Here is a 9,996-nt window from a genome sequence, read left to right as displayed (position 1 = left end):
TTAACGAGGAGTCAATGTGTAACAATCATACAAGAAAACGAGGCACTACACAGCTGCTGGATTAACTGCGAGGTGTGCACAGGAGTGGTGGTGATGGCGTGATTGACGATGTTATGAATGAGTGATGAAGGAATTGACGTGGTGAGGATCTAAACAGCTGTACGAAAAACCTATGTTATGATCATTTTTCACTATCAAATTCACCAAATGTATTATACAAAACACTAACAACCTAACTACTTCCTTATTCATTATCATCAAATATATTAATACAGCTAATGCTCCTATCTATCCGACCACTTAAACGTTCAACTTACCTTATATTCAACCTTACAATTAACTTATTAAGCAATCCTAATTCTATCATATGACATAAAGGAACCTAACTAACCTAACCTAACCCAACCCAACCCAACCCAACCTAACCTAACCCAACCCAACCCAACCCAACCTAACTGATCCCAACCTAACTTAACCTAACCTAACCCAACCCAACCTAACCCCATCAGATTTAGCCTAACCTGACCCTAACCTGCTTCCCAGTCCCTTCCCCCTCCCGTGCGTGGTCCAGGTAACTCGACGCCCGGCACCTGGTGGTCAGCCTGGGGCCACTGCGGGTCACGCCCACTGCCTGACCTCAACTTGTCCGACACGTGAGATGAACTGCGGCAGGGGGTCACAGGAAGAGGAGGAGGAGGAGGAGGAGGAGGAAGAGGAGGAGGAGGAGAGAGGAGGAGGAGGAGGAGGAGGAGGAGGAGGAGGAGGAGGAGGAGGGAGGAGGAGGATGAGAAGGAGAAAGAAAAGAGCACAAGAAATTACACGAGCAAGGAAAAAGGGATAAGAATGAATAAAAAAAAAAATGAAAACAAAATCAAGAATACGAAAAAAGGAAAAGCAAAAAGAGAATGTAGACGAAACGATGACAGAAGAAGAAGAAGAAGAAGAAGAAGAAGAAGAGGAGGAGGAGGAGGAGGAGGAGGAGGAGGAGGAGGAGGAGGGAGAAGCAGCAGCAGCGAAAGGAAAAGGAAGAGGCGTAGAGGAAAAAAAAAGTATCAGATGGATTGAAGAAGAAAAAGAAAAAAGAAGAAGAAGAAGAAGAAGAAGAAGAAAAAGAAGGTGATAAAGTAGATCACATACATAAAATAACGATCCATACATTCTCTCTCTCTCTCTCTCTCTCTCTCTCTCTCTCTCTCTCTCTCCAGCGTCAATCGTGAGGGGTGACTGATAATTCAATTTAGACTCTTAATTAACGCTTTGTCAGGTGCGACGTGAATACCTGTACCTCATTATAGCCAGCCCACCACGATGCTCCGCCACCATCACCACCTCCACCACCACCGCCACCTCCACCACCACCACCACCACCACCTCCACCACCTCCACCACCACCACTACTATTACTATCATCGTTAAAGTTAGGAAGGAACATTAACTTTTTATCAGCATCATCACTGCTTATACTACGTGAGAGAGAGAGAGAGAGAGAGAGAGAGAGAGAGAGAGAGAGAGAGAGAGAGAGAGTTGTACGTGTGTGTGTGTGTGTGTGTGTGTGTGTGTGTGTGTGTCCGGGTAGAATGGATGGATGTGTTCCCTCGTCTCTCTCTCTCTCTCTCTCTCTCTCTCTCTCTCTCTCTCTCTCTCTCTCTCTCTCTCTCTCTCTCCCTCTCCCTCCTCTTGAAATCCTCTTTTGATGGAAGTGTCAGCGGTAGTGTCATTCCCCGCTGATGGTTTGCCTCTCTCTCTCTCTCTCTCTCTCTCTCTCTCTCTCTCTCTCTCTCTTCTCTCTCTGCTTTCCTCAAACCTCAACTCTCTGCTCTCTCTCTCTCTCTCTCTCTCTCTGTAGCTTCCTTCTCCCTTCTGTCATCTTTTTTCTTTCTTCATTTCCACTTTTCTTTCTTCTTATTGTTTTTATTTTGTTTCTCCTTCCACCACACACACACACACACACACACACACACACACACACACACACACACACACACACACGCTCACACAACAGACACAGACACACACACACACACACACACACACACACACACACACACACACACACACACACACACAGATAGTTAGATTGATAGATTGATAGATAGAAAAAGAGAGGGGGAGAGAGGTTTCTTAAAAAATAAATTCACAATACCTCTCTCTCTCTCTCTCTCTCTCTCTCTCTCTCTCTCTCTCTCTCTCTCTCTCTCTCTCTCTCAGTAAATACGAAATGCAATAAAACTGGTTCATATATAAGGTAAAATGACTTGGAGAGAGAGAGAGAGAGAGAGAGAGAGAGAGAGAGAGAGAGAGAGAGAGAGAGAGAGAGAGAGACGAAGAAAATACGAGTAAAAAGATAAAATATTGAAAAAAATGGATAAATAGAAAAATATACTATAAAGAAAATATTATAACAAAAAAAAAAAAACAAAAATAAGAGTGGGAGAGAAAATATTATAACCCCGCGCTCTCTGTTGTTAATTTTTCACTTTCAGATTGATGTGCGCCTCTGTGCCGGTAGAGGGTGTGAGTTATGGCCACTGAAAGATGGATGTCTGGTAATATTCAGGTAACAAATAGGTAGGTACGTTTTTTTCACCTTTGACTGGATAACTAGTGACGGATTGACTGACTGGATGACTGGGCACGTGTGTAAAGGGTAATTGTATGACTGACTTACTGACTTGATTGATTGACTGAGTGCTGGTTGGTGAGTGTGTGTGTGTGACTGGCTGACTGGAGGAGTATGTGGATGATGGACTGATTGATGGTGACTATCTGACTGAATGGCTGGGTGGATAGATGACTGACTGACTGACTGAGTGTGTTGGTGACTATCTGACTGAATGGCTGGGTGGATAGATGGGGTGTAGGCGAGGGATGGGTTGACTGACTGACTGACTGTCTAGATGGCTGAACTGATGACTAGTTTGGCTGACTGTGTGGTGTGTAACTTTCTTATTGAATGACTAGCTGAATGACTGACTGGTTGATCATGTACCTGCCTAACTAGTTTTTTCAATTACTGGTTGACTGGTAAATAAACTTGTTGTCCCATTGACTGACTGGTCGACTCCCTAACTCACTATTGCCTAACTAACTGATTACATTCCTGACTGACTAAATAAATGATTGCTCGGCTAATTAAACTTTTTGACTGATTAACTGAATAATTTGCTGACTGAATGACTGTCTGACTGAATGACTGACAGGTTGACAAATGGACTGACTGACTGACTGGTGTGTGTGTGTGTGTGTGTGTGTGTGTGTGTGTGTGTGTGTGTGTCACTTTTACGGCATCCTTAATTTATTTCCTTTCCTATAACTTTATCTTTTTTCTACTCCCTTTTTCTTCTCACATCCCAATCTACTACTATACATTTCAGCGGTGGACAAACGGTGTTTTTTGCAGATATCTCCTAAACGAATCGTTGGATGAGTTTGATATTTCAACACACTACCTTGAACATCCGTTCGTAATTCATGGTTAACATACCACAGTGCTATATGTGTTATGTGAGGAGTTTACTCGTGAAAAATAACACAAAGCCGACGAGTCATGTTGACGCATTCGAATGAAAGTGTGGCCCCCCCACACACCCACCCAAACCATTCCTAACCACTACTACGTCTCCCCCGTCTCGGAAGTTCTCGCCCTCTTTATCTCTCCTCTCCTCTCCCTAGCTCCTCGCCTCCCTCACTCCTGTGTCCCTCCCTACTTCTCCCACCACTGTATTTATACATTATAATGTTCTGTAAGTGTGTATGTATAGATATGATTATTAACGAGTATGGTACAATTTCATGAAGGCAAGAAGTGGTTCACGTTGATAATTACTGTACAACAGCACGTTTACGTGTAGTATATAGAAGAGCCATGTTTGCAGTCGTTATGGTCAACCATGTGAACATGATGTGCTGGAATTACCTGTGACCTGGACCTTCTACTGTTAGGAAAAGTTGATACTCTTATTGCGTACTGTCTACCTATTGATCATAAAAAGTGGTCCAGTTTATATATATAATATTATTTTGTTGTTAGATACGTTGCTTATTATCCAGCTATACGGCCATTAACAGCGGAATTAGCTATTGCTTTCACGGTCGTTTGACCCACTCTGGTTTTCATGTCCACATATACCAGCAATTGTATTAAATAATATCATTAATGTATGATATGTATGTACATACTGACGTATGTAACTATTATACCTATACGTATGTAATTACAGTAGGGAAAAAAATCAAAGGTGGAAGGCTGATGGTGTGAATAAGGGGTGAAGAGGGAAGCGGGTAAGAGGGTCATGCGATACTGGGGTAGAGTAGGAGTGGTCTGGGGGTTCTTCAGGGTGGTGGTGGTGGTGGTGGAGGGATTAGACGAGTACCACACATTCGTCCGATTCTATATAACACCTTTGATATGATGACTGGATTAGGCGTAAACTCCTCACATAACACATATAGCAATGTTCAAGGTAGTGTGTTGAAATATCATACTCATCCAACAATTCGTTTAGGAGATATCTGCAAAAAACACCGTTTGTCCACCGCTGAAATGTATAGTAGTCTTACCATGATAACTAACACCACTACTAAATCTACTTATTACTGAATTTAACTATCATTTATCTTTCTTATAATTTTTACTTCAGCATTTCCTTAAACAAGCAGTGAGAGAGAGAGAGAGAGAGAGAGAGAGAGAGAGAGAGAGAGAGACCGTGTGTGTGTGTGTGTGTGTGTGTGTGAGTGACAGTCCAGTTAGCGTGACGGGAAGGCGGCAGGTGTGGGAGGTGTGTAATGATGGAAAGGTACGCGCAGGTGTGACGAAGGGAGGAGGGAAGGGGATGGGGGGAGAACGAGCGGGAGGTGGAGTAGGAGGGAGAATAAAGAGGAGGAGGAGGAAGAGACGAAAGAGAGGGAGCAGTTGGGGGTGGAAATGGATGAGAGAGAGAGAGAGAGAGAGAGAGAGAGAGAGAGAGAGAGAGAGAGAGAGAGAGAGAGAGAAAATTGGTCACAAAATACTGCTGACAAAAAATACAGACTAAGACTAATTTTTCCTTGACAATGGTGAAGAGACACACACGCATGCGCACACACACGCCCACACACACGCCCCACACACACACACACACACACACACACACACGTCTTTTCTTACGTTATACATTTAAGCATTCACTAATTCACCGTCTATTAATGACAAATACAATCGAATTCCTTTTGTAACTCAGATGAAGCAAAGAAACAACATATGATAAGTGGAAAAGAAATCTCGTTACTTATCTTACTTATTATTTACTTTACTTATTAAAAAAAACGAGTATGGAAAAACATTAAATAAAATAACTGCAGAGAGAGAGAGAGAGAGAGAGAGAGAGAGAGAGAGAGAGAGAGAGAGAGAGAGAGAGAGAGAGTTAATGACAGACTGGGGAGACAGGATAGAGAGGGAGATGGGAAAGGAGGGAGGGAGAGGGAGGTAAGGAAGAGCAGGGGGGGCTGTGATGGGAGAGAGAGATAGCAGGCCAAACACATCTACAGCTTCTCTCTCTCTCTCTCTCTCTACGTAAAATATATCAAAACTTTTAATCAAAATTGAAGATATTGCCATAACTATCATTATTATTATCATTATCACTATGATTGTTATCCAGAGAGAGAGAGAGAGAGAGAGAGAGAGAGAGAGAGAGAGAGAGAGAGAGAGAGAGAGAGTGTGTAGGTGTGAAGATAATTAGGGAAGTATAGGTGAGCCCAGTGCTCCTATTATATTACCTGTGGCTGCAGCTCCGGCCACAACCCTCCCTTCCCTCTCTCTTTCCTTTCTCTTTCCTCTCATTCCGTTTTTCTTTTTCTTCCCTCTTCCCATACGCTTTCTTACCTTCTCTCCTGATCAACACTAAACACAAACACCTCAAATAATAATGAACCAGTGTACACAACTTAAGGTGTGTTGAGGCAAACCAAATAATTATTTGCCTTTAAGGTTTGACATCGTCCTGATTCGTAACAACGCGCACATGTAACGCGTCTGTGGCGATCCGTCTCCCGGCCCGCCTCGCGCCTCACCCGCGGCGCCACACTCGGCACAGCTGCTGAGGGAGGGAGTGCGTCACTGAGCCCTGGGTGTCCGTGGCACCTGTGTACGCAGGCACTGTGATGGACACACTTTATGCCCCAAGTTGTGGCACAGCATTGTTGTCGGTGCCAGGGCTGGCCAGTGCATGGCCTCAAGCGACGCGCCTGTGAACCATCGCGAAGCGATTCGAAGTGTTTGAATCAGCGTTAAGTGATTAAGTAATTCCAAACTATTGAGTTTCTTTATAATGACAGGCAGATTAAAGTACAAGTTACATTCATATTAAATTATATAATTACAATTTAGAAAAAAAATGCCACTGTCCTCCCAAACACTGTACATCATCATATTTTTCGACGTAATTCATGCTGGTATTTATTTCTCCACATACATATTCACCTTTTTACCTTTCATCGTCCCTCTATTTTGTTTTTCGCCCTTCCTCCCTTTCCCTCTCTCTCTCTCTCTCTCTCTCTCTCTCTCTCTCTCTCTCTCTCTCATTTCTTCCCGCTGTGGTCCAATTTGCTTCCAAGAGCGTTACACACACACACACACACACACACACACACGAGAGAGAGAGAGAGAGAGAGAGAGAGAGAGAGAGAGAGAGAGAGAGAGAGAGAGAGAGAGAGAGAGAAAGGCAGGGAGACGGAGATGAGCGCAGAGGTCACGTAATAATGAATAAATGGTCTCAATTTTGCCATTATTGAAGTAAAGCTATTTTTTCTCTACCCGAGCCTGTCTATAGTGCTATTCGTCTTTCTCTTTAGTGGCAAAATTGAATGAAAAACTAAAGAAATGTAAATGAATATGTAGTATTTTCTGTCAGTACAGCAGTGATTTGGTTTTCCTTCATCCTTTCCTTCCCTCCTCCTCTTCTTTTTCCTCCTCCTCCTCCTCCTCCTCCTCCTCCTCCTCCTCCTCCTCCTCCATTTTTCATTCCTTCCCTTTGTCCTTCTCCACCTCCTCTTCCTCCTCAATTTCTTTCTTCCTTTCCCTTTGTCATTCTCCTCCTACTCAATTTCTTTATTCCTTCATCTCAACTATTATTTTTCACGTCCATTTCTCCCTTTAATTTTTTAGTCCATTCATTCCTTTCCTCATTATTTTCATCCAGTTTTTCACCGTCTTTTCTTAGGCTTCTTCACTTTATTTCACTTTTATTTCTTTACAATGCATTTTTTTTCATTTTTTCTTTACTTACACTCTAGTTCACTTTCTCGTTTCTCTGTGATTATTTCTTAACTTGTATATTTCGTGTATACTTTATTTTTTCGTCTTAGCATCCATTTTTTTTTCTTTTCATTATTTTCACCTTTTTTATTTAGTTTTTAGTTCACTTCTTTTCTTTTTTCCTTCATCTCCTCCATTTCCATAATCAATTCTTTTCAATCTACATTTTTTCTTCTTGATTTTCTTCCTCTAAACATTTTTCCCCTACATTCAGTTACTTTCTTCCTTCCATTTCATTCTTTTACAAATATTTCTCGATTTTTCTATACATTCCCATCATTATTACGATTATTATTTTCTTTTACTCTTTACTTCCTCCTCCTCCTCCTCCTCCTCCTCCTCTTTGCATGCCAGTCTCCATGGATCACTCAGGAATTGAAGGCGGAGGAAAGATTAATGAACAGGTGGCGACATGCAGAGAGAGAGAGAGAGAGAGAGAGAGAGAGAGAGAGAGAGAGAGAGAGAGACTCGTTCACGACTAAACCTCCTACGCCACCCACACTGTTTACTCCCTATCTCTCCTTATCCCCTCCCCCCACCTCTCTCTCTCTCTCTCTCTCTCTTATCCGCGCCTCAAATTAAGACAGATGATAAAAAAAATGCAATAAGAAGCAGATTACCACTTGGGTCACGGCGAGGCTTTGCAAATTGAAGGTTGTGGGAGAAGGGGGGAGAAGGGGAGGGAAGGGGAGGAAAGGGGAGGGATGGAAGAATTCACCTGTGGAATAGGTAGGAGGGAAAAAAAAATGAGTCCTGGATAATTTTCGTGAGTTTTTGCCCTTCAGTGTAAGAGAGGGAGGGAAGGAGAGGAGGGAGAGGGAGGGAGGGAGATGAGATGGAATTATAAAGGGAAAGGGAGATGGGGAGAATAGGTAGGCATCGATCAACGCCCTGTACTAGATTCTCCCTTCCCTTTTCCCTCTCCCTCTTTCTCCCACTACATACATACACACATACATACATACATACATCCCACCATAACGCAAAACTAGGGAATTATTCAACAATCATAATCTAATTTTACGAACAAACAATTTCAATATTACTGTGGAAACAAACCATTTTTCCCCGTGATGAATGATGTTTAATTGCCAACAGTAGCGGCAAAATACACGCTCAGATACGCAAACGACATTAAAACACCGGAAAAAATGAGGAAAATGTAAGAAAAAGCAAGTTTAGGTCACTAGTTTGTTATGGAACGAAGGAAGTAGGAGGTGGAGAGGCTAAGAAAGGAAGGAAGGAAGGAAGAATGAAGAGACTAAGGAAGAGGACTGATTGGGAAGGAAGGAGAAAGAAGAAAGAGAAAAATGAGAGAAAGAAAAAGGGAGATACTCAGAATGGAAGGAAGGAGAATGGGAGCTGATAAGGAAAGAAAGAAGGAAAAGAAAAGGACTAGAATAATCAAGAAAGAAGGAAAAAGGGAAGGAAAACAAAGGAAAGTGAAGGAGTAGAGGGAGCTTATGGAAGAAGGGGGAAAAAGGAAGGAAAAAAAATGAGAAGGGAAAGAATGAGGAGGTAAAAGCTTATAAAGAAAGGAAATAGAAGAAAAAAGGAGGAAGAAAAGGAGGAGGAAGAGGTGGCTTCAGAAGAAAGGAGTGAGGAAAAATACTGTTGAAAGAAAGGAGAAGGAGGAGGAGGAAGAAGAGGAGGAGGAAGCTAAGAAAGAGAAGGAAAGACGAAAGATAAAAAAATGAAAAAAGGAGGAAGAAGCTTAGGAAGAAAGAGAGAAAGAAAAATGGTAAGGAAAGGAGGAGGAGGAAGAAGAGAAAACGGGGAAGGAAAAAAGTAAGGAAGGAAAGGAGGAGGAAGCTAATGAAGAAAGAAGCAAGAAAGGAAAAATAATCGTGTAAAAAAGGAGGAAGAGGAAAAGGAGAAGGAGGAAGAGAAGGAAAGAGCTTAGGAAGGATGGCGGGAGGGAGGAAGGAGGAGGAGAAGGAGAAGGATGGAGTAGGGAGAGAGGAAGGAGGAAGGAGGAGGGAGGAAGAGAGTGGAGGAGGAGGAGGAGGGGGCTAAGGGTGTGTCGCGGCTGGCAGTCTTTTTCCCCTGAACTTTTCAATTGAAGCCACATCTTTCCTGGCTGGCCAACCCAACTTTCCCGGACTTTCCTTGGTTCTGATCTTTATTTTCCTTGCCAGGTGATAGAAGCGACATTCTTACGAGGGAGGGAATATTTTACGCCCAGACTTAAATTTATACAGTGAGGCGAGCAGCGAGGAGCACATTTCCCACTAGACTGCCTCGGACCCGCCACCTCCCCGCGCCATCGTATAAAATTAAGACATTCTCCTCCATTTTACCTCGGCAATATTTAACAGCGCATTACCTTCAAGGGAGGCAATCAGATACCAGCAATGAAGGCTCGACAATACGTGTAATCTACGGATATCTTCGGAAATTTATGGAGGAGACGAGACGGGGGGAGATAAAATGGGGAAGGAGAGATGAGCTTGTTAACTAGAGTGGGTGGTGGGGTGGTTAGCTTATAATGGGCTTTCTTAAATTGGTGTAGTTACATTGCCACGTGCATACTCATCCCCGTAGCAAAGTAGCAGATTGTATTGGTTGTTAGCAGTTTTGAATACAGAGTGGTGTGTATCCTGCGACGCTCCTGAATACTAAGCATGTCTTGTCTTCCTATCTTTAGACTCCTCACACGTGTCTGTCTGCCTGTCACTACATACCGTTCTCTATATCTGTCT

This window comes from Portunus trituberculatus, chromosome 13, assembly GCF_017591435.1.
Source record: "Portunus trituberculatus isolate SZX2019 chromosome 13, ASM1759143v1, whole genome shotgun sequence".
NCBI classification, from domain to species: Eukaryota; Metazoa; Arthropoda; class Malacostraca; order Decapoda; family Portunidae; genus Portunus; species Portunus trituberculatus.
Note: the sequence above shows the minus strand (reverse complement) of the source record.